The following is an 18,716-nucleotide window of genomic DNA, read 5'->3' as shown; positions in this document are numbered from 1 at the left end:
AATATCAAAGCATATCGTGGAACAGGGGCAGAGAGTGACCATGTGAAGCAGTGGAGACAAAGTGTTAGGGACTGACCACAGCCCCCATTCCCCATTCCCCTGCACAACTTGAGTGGAGAAGGTAGAAGAGGGTTGTTGTGAAGAAGGTGTTTTTAGTTGGCTTTTAGTTTCTCACTGCCCAAGTCTGTTAGTGAAAGGCAATAAATTACATTAATCACTCTATGCTGAGCTTGTTTTGCCTATGATGATAATTGTAGAGTCATCCATATCTCAACCCTTGAGCCCTTTCCAGTGTACTTACTCCCCTCTTTCTTTCATGAGGGGGAGTGAGAGAGTGGTTGTGGTGGAGTTCAGCTGTCCAGCAGGATAAAATCACCACACTAATTTAAGCCAAAAACATTTAAACTCTTTATCAATCAACGTAATAAAATTCTAGCACTTGGGAACATTTATTGCCACTGACTAAGTTACTAGTTTAGAAAAACAGTATGTTGTTTAGATTTTTGCTCATTTTAGGTTTCCAGACATCTAAAAAATCTTAGAACATCCAAAGATATACTACATAAAAATGTGATACTTAAAATGCATCACATGACAGGATTCTTAAGATAAAAGTCTTGCATGGTTTCAAATGATAAGCTTACGGCATAGAAATTGTGTAATCATAGAATGTCTTAAATTGGAAGGGACCTTAAAGACAATCTAGTTCCAACCCCCCTGCCATGGGCAGGGATGCCACCCACTAGATCAGGTTGCACAGGGCCCCATCCAACCTGGTCTTGAACACCTCCAGGGATGGGACATTTGCAACTTCTCTTCATCTAATCTTAATCTCCCCTCTTTTAGTTTCCCCCTTATCCTGTCTTTCCCTCTTTTCTTGTCATTATCTGACTGAGCAAAAAGTTGCTCTCCATCTTTTTTACAAGTCCCCTTTAATTTGAAAAGCTGCAATGAGGTCACCCCAGAGCCTTCTCTTTAGGTTGAACAGCCCCAGTTCTCTCAGCCTTTTTTCATAAGAGATGTACTCCAGCCCTCTAATCAACTTTATGGCTCACAGAAGATTCTAAAATACACAGAAAATTGTCAAATTCACAGAAGCCACATATTGTTTAAGTACTCCCTGAGCTGAACATTCTGAGAACATCATGAGCAGGCATAGTGGTACTCTTTCTGGTCATATATTATTAACTATTAATTTACTTAGAATAGGTAAAATAATATTGATCCATGTGTAGCTTTTGTCTGAGCAAGCATTGATATTCCTGTATTACTAGATTTCCTTTCCACTATGCTTTTTGAAAATTTATGCATATAACATGGCAAGTATGAAATGGACTCCATGTCCTTGTCAGGTACTGATCTCACCCAGGCTATTAGCAATTTGTTTATAATTCACTCCTTTCCTGATATAGAGGGATTTGGACTAATAATTGTTTGTTTGTTTGTTTGTTTGTTTTCTACTAGTTAGTTAACTTAATAACAGATCTGCAAAGAATTTCTATGGAAATTCAGGGGACAAACATATAAATTCTTGCATTGATACCATTGCATTGTTATCTGTCAAAGGCAGATTTTATACCTATTAATTCTATCATTCAAATCCATGGAATTGAAAAGAAAATAAATGTAAATGTTTCTAGTGAAGTTGTATCACCTTATTTAATGTGCCTATATGTTTTACTAGTATATGTATATGTATATGTATATGTATATGTATATGTATATGTATATGTATATGTATATGTATATGTATATGTATATGTATATGTATATGTGTTATTAAAACGTAACATGTAATCCTGGATCTGTATCAGTCTCAGCCTGCCTAGGTCTCTCTCAGGAAAGTAAACATTTTCATATTGTAGTAATTTTCTCATTAAAAAAAAAAAAGAAAAAAAAAAAAAGAAAAAGGATAAGTAAAGGATAGCCTTCTGCAAAATACTCAGCAGTCCTGAGCATTCATGGTGCTTTTATTAGTGGTGAGTTTAAATACTTCCTCTAAAATAAGCAGAAAACAGGAGAGATAAGCTAGTTTTCTGTATTTGAATGAGATATTGGGTATAAAATTAATAAAATTCCTCGTATTTTCAAGAATGTACTTGTCCTGAGGTTATGTGTTCTCTTCCAAAGTTTTACTGAAAGTTTTACTTTACCAAAGTTTTACTTTACTGAATTTCATAATTATTCATTTTATTCTAGAGCTTAGACTTAGGGGACTGACTCATCATAAGGCAGGACTGCGGAGACTTGTAGTGATTACCTCAGGTTCCTCAACTTTTAGTCCCAATTATGGCAGAAGCTGTATTTCATTTAGAAATTTAGTTTTAAAATTCTGTGTTGTACCTTAGTTTTTTAGAAAAGTTCAAATGAACAATCTGTGTATTACACAGTCAAACACATCTATGCAATATGCAAACCTAAAAATAATTTAGTCACAATTTTCCAGTACTGCAGCCATAGGGTTATGTGCTTTGTCTTCATTTTTTACTTCAGTTAAAATGCACCAGTCTTTAGCAGTGTGCTATTTAGTGTTAAAAGAAACAATATTTTCATAGAAAATAATCTTTTATTTATATCTCTATAAGTGTAAAGTAAAAAGTATGACATTCTTCACTTTGACTTGCCCATCAACCTCAAAACCTAACATGTAACAACTGTCAGAAGGGTAAGGAAACAATCTACAGGTATGAATGCCTTGCTGGAAGAAAAAAAAAAAAAAGTAAATAAAAATAACTTAAAAAAAAAAAGACTGCCTTATATCCTGAACAAGGAAAAAAAAAATCTTGTAATAGATAAACAAATAAGTAAATCCGAATCTAGTTTAGATTTCTGTATTTAACTTCTAAATTTTTGTATTTGCAGAGATATAAAATAAATATAGGCAATGGTACTCAAAGCCCTTCTAATCTGTTCTTCATTTATAGTTTAAATTTGATTTACCATTTTTTATGACAATATGATATGATTTTCAGTAATTCTCACTTTTGACATTGAAAGAGCATGGGGTTGATTTACTGTGTGTTCAGACTTGTGTTTTTATGTAAACACACTAGTATTTTCACAGCATGTTTGGAGTAAATGGAGCAAATTCTACTCTTACACCTGCACAAAATCTGATGACTTTGTTGATCAACAGAGAGAAAATTTGACTGAACTGCTGGAGTAAGTAAATAAGAGTCGTGCTGAAAGACAAAAAACTTTTACCCATTCTGGAAAGTGAAAGAGACCAATTTCATAGCACTGGGGGAAATGGAATAAGACAGCAGTGAAGACAGGTTCTGTGTCTGACAGCTTTTATCTGTTATAGCTTTTATTACCACTGGGTTTCCCAGATTTCATGGTTCAGAAAATAGATCCATATGTATAGATATCACAATATGATGCAAATATGTTGTACATGATAACATCGTTCACACAAACTGATCCCTCAACCTTCTCACAGAGACAGGCAAAAATATTATGAATTGAAATACTAAAAATAGAGGGAGGAGAAGAAATGTAAATATAATAGATAAGAAGATGGTGGTGTGTCCTTTTTTATTTATTTATTTTTTTATTTTTAACAAACAGGATACTTAAGCCCTGAAAGGCAATAGTATTAGGATGTGTTTAGCAAGAAGCCACATGTTGGATCTAATTCTGTGTTCTGTTAACTGTGAAATGTCATTGAAATAAACACTATACAGATATAACTGTCAAGAGATTTTGCCTTTTACTTATAAAAAACTGTTAACAGTGTCAGAGAGAAGAAACTGATCTGAAATATACTTTTCTCTCATCTTCTGTTCTTTTAGCTTTCCTCCAAATATGTCATTTTTTTTTTTAATTTATTTTTATTTTTTGGACCTTATCCTCCTTCCACTGAAGTCCGTGAAGAATTCCTTTCTTTACCAATGGTCTATGATATGAAACAGTGTCTTGTGCAAAGATTAATTTACCAACAAAAATTTTTGCTTGCATGTTTTGTTTTGTTTTGTTTATTTGTTTTTGGTGGTGGTGGAGGTGGTGTTTTTGTTTGTTTGTTTGTTTGTTTTTGTTTTTCTGTATTCATAAGATCTCAGTCATTGGGAGCTGGGTTTGTTCAGCCTGGAGAAAAGGAGGCTCAGGGGCGACCTTATCACTTTCTATAAGTACATTAAAGGAAGATATAGCGAGGTAGGGGTTGGTCTATTCTCCCATGTGCCTGGTGACAGGATGAAGGGGAATGGGCTAAAGTTGTGCCAGGGGTGTTTTAGGTTGGATATTAGGAAGATCTTCTTTACTGAGAGGGTTGTTAGGCATTGAAATGGGCCGCCCAGGGAAGTGGTGGAGTCACCATCCCTGGAGGTCTTTAAAAGATGTTTAGATGTTGAACTTAGTGATATGGTTTAGTGGAGGACTTGTTAGTGTTAGGTCAGAGGTTGGACTCGATGATCTTGAGGTCTCTTCGAACTTAGACAATTCTGTGTGATTCTGTGATTATGGTACCAGTCTGGTAAATCTTATCAGTTTCAATTGGATCAGCAGATATATGTCTACAGACACATGGAATGCTTCATTTTCAGTAATCTCCTTTCTCTAATTGTAAGTTCCCTGCTACTGCAATGCAAGTTTTAAATAAGAAAATAATAGGCATGAAAAATAAGTCCGAAATTATGCATACAGATTCAAATTCAGATAAATATCCCTTCTCCAAATAAACTGTAAACATGTATTTGACCCAGAAGAATTCAATAACATATTTAAACAACTTCTTATAAGAGTGGATGCAAGAGTTTTCCTACATCATCATAAGGTTGCTCTATTTGGGTCTACTGACAAGTTAAATGGGCACCCAATTGGCTACCTAAAGCAATATGTCAGTTCCAATTAAGCCACCTTTTCACCATCTGTAAAGGAATAGGTGGTTGTGTAGGCAATAGGCAAATTTGTGATTTGTGTGTGCAATTACTGAAATAATACATACACATTAGTTTGAAATTACTCGCCTAAATTTGTATATGTATGAATTTGGGAAAATCTGACCCTCTTGCTTTAAAGCATCATTTAAATATCATGTAAATTATACAAGGAGTGACAACCCATACCAACCAAGGAATTTTCATTTGGGGATTTCCTCAGTTGTGTACTTAATGTTTTTCTAATATTTTGCCATTGATAGCTAAAGAGATCAATTGCTTCTCTTTTCTATGGTTCTGTTGCTAATGAAAAAGAACTTTTGTTCTATAGAAAAACTGTGCAGCACAAATAGAATGATAGCATGTTGGTTCTTTATACTTTGGATGTTAAAAATCCTCAGGAAAAATATTTTGCTGGAAAAGACAACCTTGGCTCCATTCACTTCACAAGTACTGAACTCTCAGAATAGCTTTGACTTTGTCTCTTTATTTAGTGATTCACTGCACCCAGATATTTGCATAGCACCATATATTTAAGTGGAGCTAAATGTTAACAGTCTTTCTGAAGAGATTGGTTTTGAACAGTAAAAATACATCTCTTGTCCTGGGGCATCCTTCTGGCAGCAATTTTTGAAATGATATAAATAAATCACAATACTATTCCAACATGAAATCAACAGAAACAAATTTTTGTCTCACTCTCTTTGAAAGGTGACTTTCAGCCAGAAAATTCTATGTTGTTTTGAACAAGGTCTCTATTTATCCACTAAACCAAGAAGGGTGGGAAACTATTCAGGAGCTACTATTGATTTTAAGCATCATTTAGACCAAAGAACAGATTTCAAGTGACCTTCTACTGTGATAACAATACCTGTAAGCTTAAAAAATAGCTTTGTCTAAAGGAAATTAAAGTCTTAGCTATGAAACACAATAAACAACAATTTAAGTTTAATTTAAAAGAGTAGCTAAATAACATACCAGTTGATATATAAAAAAAGACTTCTACTGAATCAGCAGTTTTGATCATGTTTTGATATTTTGAGTAATCTTGACTGACCAGCAAAATTTGTCAAACTTTTGACTTTGGTTTGGTTTCAAACAGTTACATGTCATTTAGTATTTTACCTTTTCTTTCATTAAGACTTCAATATTTTGTATTTTAATTTCAATGTCAATATACAAAACAAAGTAGACTATATAGCTGCTTGCAGCAACTTCAAATCTGACATTAAAAAGACACAGTAGCAAGCCTACAGCCTTATTCTGTAGGAGTATCTGCCCATGGTTTTTAATTCCTAGTATACCTGCATTTGATCCTAACTACTTTAAGAATTGAATTTTTTCCTGAGTTCACATGGGCTCTATGGACATGCTTTTTCAGAATAGGTGATGGCAAAGGCTTCTCCTAAATGCTGCTAAGGAATCCTGTCAGAGAAGTAAAAATAAATAGATAAATAAATAAGAATAAAAATAAAAATAAAAATACAAATAAAAATAAAAATAAAAATAAAAATAAAAATAAAATAAAAATAAAAATAAAAATAAAAGTAAAATAAAAATAAAAATAAAAATAAAAATAAAATAAAAATAAAAATAAAAATAAAAATAAAAATAAAAATAAAAATAAAAATAAAAATAAAAATAAAAATAATCTTTGTATAAGAATAAAGATCAGCTGGAAAAGAAATAAGTTGTGGGATTTGTGCAATTTCATTTTACCTCAGCTCTATGCCATGATGAAAACATAGCTCAGCAGATAAGTATAGCAACATGTAACACATATTTTATGAATGACTGCTTTCCCTGAAAAAGAGAGGAGACTAGGTTTGGTTCTGGAATTATCCATTTTACACTAAAGAATTATTGGTTACCATGTCTTGGTGAAGAGACAAAATCTCTGCCTCCCACATCATCTCATACTCTTTTAACTTCCTAATCAACTTTCTTCTTTATAAAATTTGCGTATTTTATTAAATAAGGTGAGCTTTTTATTCCTAGGTGAATATTCACTTCTCTCTTCCATATGAGGGAAAGGGAAATAGAAACTACCTCCTTTAAGAAAGAAGAAAAGTGTCCTTTACTGAAGTGTGCCACAGACCTTACACGGCAGGTGACAGTTCCATCCTATGATTCAAAATTACTGAAACTGAGAAGTTGTCATTGTCCATTGGTCATGGTCATTGTTGGAATTGAAGAGTGAAGAATTAGAAAGATGCATCCCTTTCTTCAGCTTTTGCACTGGCTAGTTGTGGAGTCATGTTCAGGAAGCAAATATTTTGCTGGAAACTTCTTCCTGAGTTCATTAAATACTCTCAAGATCTGTGTACAGAACTTTGGGCTAGATTCCTCATTGTGTATTGTCCTGTATAATTCAGCTGTTGAGCTCTGGAATTTCCACATGCTTTTGTGATACTTCCAGCTTGCTGGCTGTGTATCCATTTACAAAGCTACATAAGATTTTCTAATTATTTATAGTTAAAATGAATTCTGGGAAAATAAAAGCACACATTTATATTAAAAATGCAAATTACTGTTCTTTATTTAATCAGGGTATAAAAGAAGTATCAGAGTAATGTACAGTAGATGGTGTAGGGAGGAAGGTGGTAGTGATTACAAAGCCTTTTTTTTTTTCTTTCTTTCTTTTAGGGTAAGTTGTTAATATTTTTTCAGTTTCCATGACAACAGCAAGACTCCTGTCACATATTCTTAGTATATCACCCCTGTATGTATGAAAGCAGTATTTCACCCATACTTTCATTTTAAATCATTATTTTGAGCAATCTCTTTTTTTTTTTTTTTTTTTTTTTTTTTCCCTAGAAACATGGAGCCTTATTCTGATCTTTCTTTTGTTAGTTTTACACTGCTGTTACCCTTAAACAGAAAAGTTCAGTCTAACAGCAATGAAAAACATATCAGAAACAAGGTCATGGTGTAACTGACATTATGTCAGAATTCTCATCACTCAGAATATATGAGAGCTCTTCCAGCTGTTTTCCTTCATCTACAGAGTCATACTTCTTCACAATACATGCATGTGTCCCAGAAATACACCCCAAAAAAGATTTGGAGATCATCTCCCATAAATGGCAGTTTTGACAGGAAGGGAAACAGGAAAGTAGTAGATCTCCTATATACCCCACAACAATAAAATATGGATAGAGACAACTCTTTCACAGCAATGTCTCTCTTCCTCCTGAGCTGGTGAGAAGAAACACCAGCCACTAAGGTTTTGTCACATTTTCCATATTCCATCTCTTTCTTGCATAATTTGCACATGAAAACATTTGCTTAAAAATCTAACTGGGGAGACAGAGAGAGAGAACCTATATTATTTAATATTCAAATTATGCCTGTGCAATTTTGTTATATGACTGTCTTCCCTAACCTATCACATGATTTTTGAAAAAGGAATTTGCGTCTGGTCTTAATATGAGATCATGATCAGTTTATGGACTGTAGGTATTGATTTCTGTAGATACAAATGAGCACACAGTTCTCAAACATTATGATGAAATTCATTAATTTACTTTGTGTCATTTGTATCACCAAATACTTCCTAACAACCATCTAATTTTTCCACTTTTTTTTTTTTTATTATTATTACATTCACTACAAAAGATTATAAATGGGACTGTTACCTGGATCCTTAAAAGTGATCACTTAATGTTTTAAATACTTATTGTTTTTGACATATGTCTTGGAGACTGCATATAACAGATATACAAAGTATTTACAAAGAACAGTGTGACTTTAGGCCACAAAGACTTCCTACTGAATGACAGCTTTGGGTATGACAGTGAAAACCCTGCCCTAACTGGTTAACATTGCAGTCACTGCAGCTCCTGAAGCTGTAATTCATCAAACTGCAAGGGGATTGGCCAGTTCTCTCTCCTAGGAATTTCCTTGGGAAAGATGAAATCTGCTGTGTAAAAAGGAAATTAAGAGGTATGAAGATCTTTCTCTTGTGTGAAACACTTAACATGTGCCTATTTATAAAATTAAAAATAATAAATAATTCCTTACCATTCACCTATCATCTATCTTTCTACTGTTAATTAGGTCTAGCTTGCCAGGAAAATTATTATTAATAATTATTATTGTTATTTTATTATTATTATTATTATTATTATTCATTATCATTATCATTATCATTATATATATTATATATCATATATCATATATAGCATATATTATTACATATAATAATAATAATAATAATAATAGACTTATTTACAAATTATTCTTAAGCACATGAGCTGGCAAAGCACAAAGGTGACTAGTACTGTCTAAAGCTACCTTCAAGTTTTTACATATACTTATCTCCAAATCTACAGTTTTCTGGTTTTTTGAATGCTTTCCTTCAAGTGTTTTGCTGGTAGAATCTTTTTATGACCAGAGACTGCCATACTTTTCCCTTATGGAGAAGTATGTCATTTTGATTATAAAAAGTACTTTGGGAGCATAATTCTACGTTTTCCAGTAGCAGAAAACATGAAGCATATATATATATAGCATTTATTTTGTATTAAATCTCATGACTTCAAGTAACTACAAGGATCTTCATATATGATTTTAAAGCATATGGTATTGGTAGTATCTTCCTTTAATTCGATCAATGACATAATAGTTGATTTTTTAATTCATAATAGTTCTGATTTTATATAAATTGTTTCACTTAATTGGAGAACACAGTTGCAAGGAATTCAAAGTCCTTAACACTGAAGGATTTAGTAGATTAGTAATAAATAGGCTTGAAGCTAGATCCTAGTGGCAAAATTCCAGTTAATTTCAATGACAGCATGATCAGACTTAAAGTCATCTGAAATTGCTGTGAAAGTAAAGGCTATTTCTTTCTCTCAGCTACATTTGGACACTAATAAAGTTATTCTTAATGGAACTTATTACATTCTTACTGGAAGAAGAATCTGACCCCAGCAGAAAAGATTGCTCCCTTTTTTCACTTTGTTTTCAAAAAGATCTACAATTTCATAATAGTGTCCGGCTATGCGCACAAATCTCATTACCCAATAATAGGATTTGTCTACATACCTCCTGCTCAGCCTTTTGGAAATGTACATGTCCCTCAGAATGTTTTTTTTGTTTGCTTGTTTGTTTTTGTTTTTGTTTGTTTGTTTGTTTGTTTTTCCTCTTTGTTTCCATTTACATCTGTCCACATGAATACAATAGATTATTTTCTATATAACAGATTTAGTAAAGAAAACTTAGCTAAATATATAATCAAGGAAGAGGCGGAGATGTTCTTAAAGGACAAAATCTACTTTGGAAGCTGAACTCTCACTTCTCACAGCGATTGAGATATTTGAGAGTAAAAATGTGCCGGAGAGATGAAACAAAATGTACTGGTGGAACTCAAATATAGCAGCAAAAGGCTAAAGCAATGCTTAATTATAGTCTGCAGTCAAGATATACTACGACTGGATTCAACTGCAATAAAGAATTTGTGGAAAACTTTAGTTGCCAACATTCTAAATTGGAGATATGAGTGACAGTTTAGGTTGATGCTACTCCCCCCTCCTCCTCCCCCCACCCCACCCCCAATCTGGCTTTACTCTTCACTTTTTTCAAAACAGTGAAGGAAAAGAACTGAAATGCACTTTAATCTTTATTTCCTTCCTTTCAACCACTAGTTCTAGAGTAATTCTGACTAAAACTGGGTTTAAAACTGGGTAAGACCTGGGTTAAAATTTTTAATCAGAACATAGAATAGTAAATTTTGGTAGAGCTCTCAAGTAAAGGTCTGGAGAAAAAAAAAAAATAAATAAATATTGGAATATTGGAAGTATATTATAGCTGGAAATTTGAGCTCTCAAAAGAGAGACAGACTCAAGAGTTTCACCAGTTTCCCTCTCTTTCTTTCTTTGTACAAAAATAGTTGCTTAATTCATATAAAGCAGCATTTCCCACCGACTAGTTAAATTAAATTAACCTTTTGCTTAACTAACCTTCTGAAAAGTTAAGATCCATCTAACTCACTTGTTGAAAAGTATGAGAAAAAAGTGAGGTCATTATCCGGATATGATGTGCATGTTACGCACTAGATGCGGAAAGCTAAATTTTCACTTTTTTTTTTTCCCAAATACAGGCAAATGTCCTAAATCTTGTTGCTATGCAGTTTAGCCATAGCAACAAACATAAAAGCCAACGTGTTGTTATTTCTATTTTCCCTTCCAGACAGTATGCCTGGTAAAAAAGACATGCTAGTTATAGCACTGTCAAAATAAGTGCAGTATTTCCTATGAGAGATGTCAAACATTTCATCTTCCAAAAGACTATACTGTGCAAAAATGCTAAGCAAGATGGTGGAGAGATCGTAGTCAAACTATCCACATCCTTTTGATGAACAGGTAAGGTGGTGATTATAGTGAAGGGGGAGTCAAATTGTTTACTTCTATCTTTTTGAAAAATTGAAAGATATATTAAAAGATATTATCTTATTAGTTATATCTTGGTTTATTTAAAGAAACGTAACAACAACAAAACAAGAACACAAAAATATTTTTTTTTCTTCTTTGCCATGATAATAGTATTTTACTTTTATATAACCAGGAATGGAATGAACCTCTAGTCTTCAATACTCAGAGATTTATGTTATATGTCATGCATCATTGCTTCACAAAAGATTTTACTCTTTCTTTTCAACCTGTTTTAGCTCACAGTCAATGTTTTACTGATCTTAAATAAATCTGAACAGAAATTGTGGGACAATATTCCTGCCTTCTTCAAAGATGGGAGGATTTTCTTGTGGTTAATGTGAGAAGTGAGAGCTAAAACAGATAGTTTATTCAGCAGGTTCTTCCTCAACTTCCTATGTGACTCCTATGTGTCATGCAAAGATAATCTGAAGTGTAAAGGAGAAGCCTGGCTTCCTTTCTATTGTTCATTTTAAATGGGACCTAGATGACTGTCATTTCTATTTTGGAAAATCTTACTTGTTGCCTAGTGTGTGTGTGTGTTTTGTTGTTGTTGTTGTTGTTTGTTTTTCCCCCCACTTGTAAAATAAGGAAATGATGAGAATATAATTGATCCTCATTGCTAGTGCAGACACCAGTGAGCAATTAGTTTAAGGACTGTAATTTATGAATTTATGAATGTTCAGATATGATGCAATTTTTTAATTATTTTTTTTTAAGGAAATAGTTATAGACTATTTCTTAGAGTCCAGATTAAAAATAACTAAAAATAAGAATAAGAATAAAAAAGACTGCAGTGGATGGATATGCTACACACTTCATTTATTCAACCATGAATGCAAAATGAAATCTTTACCAAACTCCAATCCAATCACACCAAATAATTCAATCTAAGAACAACTCTAGCTAGAAAACCTGCACATATATACTCCCTTGTGCATCTTTCTTTCCAATCCACCTCAGCATGATACTGACAGGTTTGACTTTCTTCTTCAGCCTACTAGTTCCTCTTTGCAACTGACAGTCCGTGTCATGTTGAACAGTCTGTTCTGCAGGCAGCCTTGAAAAATCCTGAAGTCACTGAAATATGGTGATGACATAGCATCAGAAAATTTCTTGTTGCCTTTATCTTGCTTACTTTTTCTTCTGTTCGAAAGAAAGGATCCATTTAAGTGTTTATTTAAGAGCAAGAAGGACTTCAAATTTTGCTCATGGATTTAGGTCAACCCCTATGATACAGAATGCATTTCTTGGTTGCTTTAGGAATTTTGAGGTTTCAAGCAGGGTTAACGTCGAACATACCCCGTTTTCAATATATGCTGCAATATATAACTGTTTCTTCAAGTTATCAAAGAGTTATTGTGCTTTTCATGAAATGTTAGAAAGATTTAGCATTGTGCTGAGTCCCTTCATATCTTAGGGCCAAAAAATAAATTATTTCTTAATGAGTCATTCAAGGCTTTAAAATCAGGAAGGAAAAACAAGGATCTCCAGAAAGCAATTTATCTCAGTGTAATATAGATGTCTAGGAAAACTGATATGAATTCTTCTCTCAGAAGAATGAGAGGTTCCCTCAGAGAAGGTTCAAACTTCACACACAAACTGGTTATTTTTATTTAGATTTCCACAGTAAAATAATGTGTATACTGTCATTCATTACCCTTTTCCTACTGTGTTAAGACATCTGTTAGAATAAGTGCTCCCTCCAACCAGGTGTATGCTGAAGCATCAAAATTTTTGCAGCATTAAACAGGCGTTGTATGTGCTGCCCACTTTGTATATATGGAAGCCTTGGAAAGCCAGGCAGGCTGTTGTCATCAGCCGAAAAAAAAAAAAAAAAAAAAAAAAAAAAAAAAAAAAAAAGTGGTTTTTGTTGCTCCTACTTCTTCTTAGTCTTCTGCTTAAGGTTACTCCCTCTGACATACTTTATTGAAAGTATTGATGTGAAGGTGGTGGTAAATGAGAAAGATGTTTCTAAGAGGGAGGAGATGACTGGCAAGCTAGGTGAAATATGAAATTGTCATTTGATTCCATGGTTATTTTGACTAAAACATAGTTTTAAAAATTTCCTATACTCAGAAACAATGAGAATTTATTTAATTAGAGTTTTCTGTGATCCTTATAAGATTTTTCAATTTAAATATTTTCAAAAAACTACAGCAAACGACAAAACAAACAAACAAACAAACAAACAAAAGCTCAGCCACTACTAATCACATTTAAAACATTAAAATTTATTAAAGCTTGTAGTTTTTAAGGGACAGATTTGTGAACCTGTACCTTTCAGCAAGTTTTCCCTGTAAAATAACTGAAATTCTCCAAAAGCGAAGTATTATTTTCAGCAAGTTCAGTAGAATATTAAAAACAAGATTCTAATAAGACTGGACTGAAGTATCTGGTGGTCCTGGTGGACTCCAGTTGAACACAAATGAGAAATATGCCTTTGTCTCTAAGAAGGCTAGTGGTATCTTGGGCTGCATTAGACAAAGTATCACCAGGAGACTGAGGGAGGTGATCCTTCCCATCTACTCAACACTGGTGAGGACATACCTGGAGTGCTGTGCCCAGTCCTGTACTCCCCAGAACAAGAGAGACCAAGAGAGACATGGACATCAAAGGGATATGAAGATAATGAAGAGACTGGAGCATCTCTCCTATGAGGAAAGGCTGAGAGAGACAGGATTGTTCAGCCTGGAGAAGAGAAGTCTTAGAGCCGATTTTGTTGATGTATATAAACACCTGATGGGAAGGTGCAAAGAAGATGGAGACGTTATTTTCATTGGTGCACCTGGACAAGAGACAATGGGCAAAAACTAGAGCATAGGAGGTTCAATCCATTCAGCAGGAAATACTTCTTTCCTGTTCAGGTGATTGAGCACTCGCCCGGGTTGCCCAAAGAGGTCATGGAGTCTCCTTCCACACAGACCTTCAAAGGCTGTCTGGACATGGTCCTGGGTAATCTGCTCCAGGTGTCCCTGCTTGAGCAGGGGCATTGAACCAGATGACCTCCAGGGGTCCCTTCCAACTTCAAACACTGTGTGATTCTGTCATTCTGTGAAGGCTGGGCAACATTGATAGAGGTCAACATTGATAGAGGTCGTAAAAATAAAATTAAAAGTAATAATAATAAAAAAGCAAAAACAAACAAAAAATATCCAAATAAAAATGAACAAAATCAATGACAATGAAACACCATATACAGTAACAGAAATTAAATACAAAATTAAAATCTCCATTTCTACTCAAAACTTCTTTCTCTTTAATAATTTTTACTTTGTATCATATGAACCTTCAACAATCTTTGTTATGTGAATTCTGTGCTCAGAAAACTCTGCTCATGCTGTAGGACCCAGCTTCGTAAAGATAGGTGGAAATAGGACCAATCTTATCTGTCTGATACTTGTAAGATTAGGTAAACCCTTAATCACCTGGCTGAGATACCAGTAAACTCTCCCCCATTTTATCTGTGACCATGCTTAAAAGTAACTTCTTTATTGCCTTCCTTTTTTCATCAACACTCATTTATTTATATTATTATTAAATCGTTGAAGTTTCTTGTAACAGCTTTTTATCTAATCACTGCCCTTACATAGTAAGATAACATAAACAAATAATATATGGGTGAAAAGTTAAAAATGATAAGTAGGACTATTATTTCTTTTTTCTCTCCAATGTTCTTACTGACCATTTGTTTTAAAATTTAAACTAAAAAAACTCTTCAGAAAATAAGGATATCAAGTTTAGTTACCAATAAACTTAATATTAACTTCTGTGTGGTTATGTAGAAAAGAAAATTCTATACTATATACTATACACTATATACTATACTATATTTCCTTTAAAAAGCAGGAGCTAGAAAGGGTAGACAGTCTCAGGAATACATGAGAAAATGAGGGAAACCTGTCATCACAGCTGCCTTGAAACATTTTACATTAAAAAAAAAAAAAAAAAAAGCTCTTTTGTACATTTTTCTTCACTGCAAAGATAAACTAAAAGACGATGAACTGAGCATTTCCTAAATACAAGTCACAGACACTTTCTGTAGCATCCATTTGGACACGTTTTTGACGCCATCTAAAACCTCAGAACTCCCTCCTTAGCCCTGTATTTGTTACAATATCCTTCTGAAAGATTGTCAGAAGATCCTGTTTGACACGAAACGTGGAGGATATCTGTGGAAAGAGAACAAACCAAAAATAGTGGGAGAGAGAAACAAAGGAAAGATTTCTGCCAAACAAATAAATTTGTCAGTTATCCTAAAAAAAAAAAATAAAAAAAAATAAGCTAAGTTAAGGCTCTGCTCCATACTAAGGATTTAAAACTAATTACCTAATGTCTCTACCAAAAGTGCTTTTGTTTGTCTCGTTGTTCGCTACTGGTTTGGTTTGGTTTGGTTTGGTTTGGTTTGGTTTGGTTTGGTTTGGTTTGGTTTGGTTTGGTTTGGTTTGGTTTGGTTTGGTTTGGTTTGGTTTGGTGAGTGGTGTTTTTGTTTGTTTGTTCAGTGTTGTTGTTGTTTTTATTATTCTTATTATTTAGACACAAAAATAGGTGCAAAAATTGGGGAAAAAGTAAAAGAGGTAGTCAATATATATATCAGAATGTTTTTTGTTTTTTTTTTAATAGCTTTTTTGGACAGTTTTTATTTCTAATAGAGAGAGTAAAATCCTGATGTAGACTTACAGTCATGCAAAAGAGTCTGTGAAGAAAGAATTCCTGTATCCCCATCAAGGTACATAGTTCTGAAAGATTTTCTTTGGAGAGTTAATAAAGCAAGTTCAAGACAAGACTGGTATAAAACACTTAGTCCTTACATTTCTTACACTTACATCACTAACTACAGTACATTCCCAGCTCTTTACCTTCCTCTGTGTGTATTACTAACTCTTTACATAAGATAAAAGTCCATAACTGCCTAACATTCAGGTTTGGGGCATATCAAGAATTTCTGTTATGTCTACAGCACAGACCTTCTAATGAATTCCAAATGAAGCAATCATTGGATAAAATGCATAGTCTGGTCTCCCACTCATAGGTCCATGCTTTGGTTTCTATAGAATACAGATAATGCTTTTGGAGCTGTGTTCAGAAGTTAGATCCTCCCCTCCTGTACAAACTGGACAACAGTGCTCTTAAGCCAAACTGAAAAGCCTATTTCAAAATTCAGTGTCCACAGAAACTTTTTTCCAGAACCTCATCCTATCAATGAGAAACACACTGCAGAGACATTTCCTCTTGTTTCTCTAATTAAAAACAAACAAACAAACAAAAAGACTTTACTTATTTATTTTATATTTGCAGTGTCACATCACTTTCATAAAAGAATGGAAGTTTGTGCTGGAACCACATAGAGATTGAATCATGAAGTGTGATGAAGCATGTCGTCTTCCAGTTTTCCAGTTTCCAAGTTTGGTAAAATATTTTAGCCACTGAATTCGTATATAGAGCATAGGATTGCTGTTTGTTCTTCCAATTTTTTTAAAGGAATAAAATACATTTCCATGGTATGCCACTTAACTCCAATGTATTTTTACAGATAAGAAATAGAGGCATAAATTCCTCAGAGGACTAGGGTTTTAAATCAAAACTAACTTTTTGTATTTTAGATTCTTGATTGACACAGTTCTCCACAAACAGTGCACTTGTTGTGAATCTTCCATGATTAAATCTAGATGTTACTTGTCATATAAAATGGCACATCAGTAAGTCTTTACAGAACTGGTTTCTACATAAAGTTGATATAATTTAATTTGATATACACCTAATTTAAAACTGCCTTGTAGTCATTTGTCTACCACAGAATTATAATGATATTCATCCAAAGTATTACATATATGTGTATGCACATGTAAACAGCTCAGAGTTTCTGTTTCCCTCAATTTATTTTATGCCTCTGACATATATGTCAGGCACATTTTTTTCTTCTTTTAAAGAAAACACATTTAGCAAATTTTCTAGCAATAAAATATAGAGAATAACACTACCATATCTCACTGAGTACTGAAAGGACTATTTTAGTTCATGCTTATGCAGTGGTAAGACAACACAAAAGTCATTTTTAAGTCCTAACAGTTACCCCTGGTGATAGTTTGATAAGAAATCTCATACAAGTTCTTCCTGATGTTCACAAGATCTCAAGGCACTTTGCAAACTGAATTGGAATCAGTCTAATTCAGAAATAATTTTGTTCATAACATTTTTGCTTAGGTACAAATATGAAGCTCATTAAAGTTAATAATAATAACAATGGATCCACTAAATTTCTTGGGCTTTGACTCAAGTTACATGAATATTGTTTAATTACATTTTATCTGCTATTTACAGTCAGCCAGTCTGAGAGTTGATTAAGTCTGTTGCCATTTGCTAGCCAGAAGCTCAGCAGTCACCAACTGTGGCTTACTTAACCCTCCATATGAAGAAGATATAGTGTCTGTTACGACTGTGAGCTGCTTTTGTTCTAGTTCCTAATTTCCTAACTTGACCCTTGCTGAACATGACAAAGAAAAGGAGGAGGGAAACAAAACAAATCAAAACAAAAACACACACACACAAAAAAAAAAAAGCAAGCAAGCAAACAAACAAACAAACAAAAAAACTTTGTAACAGAGATGAAATCTCAGGTGTATGTCAAGGTTTCTGCACTGAATTTAAAGTATTGGCCAGCATGATTCCCATTGTTTCTGTTTTGTGTCTGACGATATCTCTTCTCTCAGATAACTAGGTCAAGAGGGAATGACTTCAAGATGTGCAAGGGGAGGTTCCAGTTAGAAATTATGAGACATTTCTTCTCAGAAAGAGTGGGTAGGTATTGGAATGGGTTGCCCAGGGAAGTGATGGAGTCACCGTCCCTGGAGGTGTTTAAGGAAAGGTTGGACATGGTGCTTAGGGACATGGTTTACTGGGTGATATTGATGGTAGGGGAATAGTGGGACCAGATGATCTTGGAGGTCTTTTGTAACCTTAATGATTCTATGATGCTATGATAATTTCAAAATCTACTCAATTCCTCAGACATTTTATTGGATATCAAAGACAGTGATTCTGCATAGCTGTGGTGTTGTCTCTTATATCATTTACTTCTTTCAGTGATACATTTTCTAATGAACATTTCATTTAATTTCTTCTTCCATCTTCATTTCTTTTCCAGTTTATGTTGTATAGTGACTTATGCTAATATAATGGATAAAACTGGCTGCTTTGCTTCTAACACCATCTTTCTATCCCTTCACTTCTAAAAGATATGCAGATAATGCAGATAAACACATATGAAACACACATGGGGGGTTGAGGAGAAGGGGGGTGGGAGTATGTGTACACACAAAAAATTCATCTACCCATCTGCATGAAACACACTAAATAGAAACATCAAAAAACTGTAAGGCACTGAAGTGAAAGTAGATTTAAAGATACT

The 18,716-nt window shown here is 33.7% G+C and overlaps 1 long non-coding RNA gene across 1 annotated transcript; it reads left to right on the top strand.

Annotated features, from left to right (window-relative positions):
* Positions 1 to 11,074: 11,074 nt before the first annotated feature.
* On the top strand, positions 11,075 to 18,231 carry LOC137853052 (uncharacterized). The gene is made up of 3 exons (XR_011094196.1): positions 11,075 to 11,242; positions 16,607 to 16,717; positions 18,019 to 18,231. It is a non-coding gene; the product is annotated as an uncharacterized lncRNA (long non-coding RNA).
* The last annotated feature ends 485 nt before the right edge of the window (positions 18,232 to 18,716 follow it).

This window comes from Anas acuta, chromosome 3 (genome assembly GCF_963932015.1).
Source record: "Anas acuta chromosome 3, bAnaAcu1.1, whole genome shotgun sequence".
NCBI classification, from domain to species: domain Eukaryota; kingdom Metazoa; phylum Chordata; class Aves; order Anseriformes; family Anatidae; genus Anas; species Anas acuta.
This window is presented reverse-complemented; position numbering and strand designations above follow the sequence as displayed.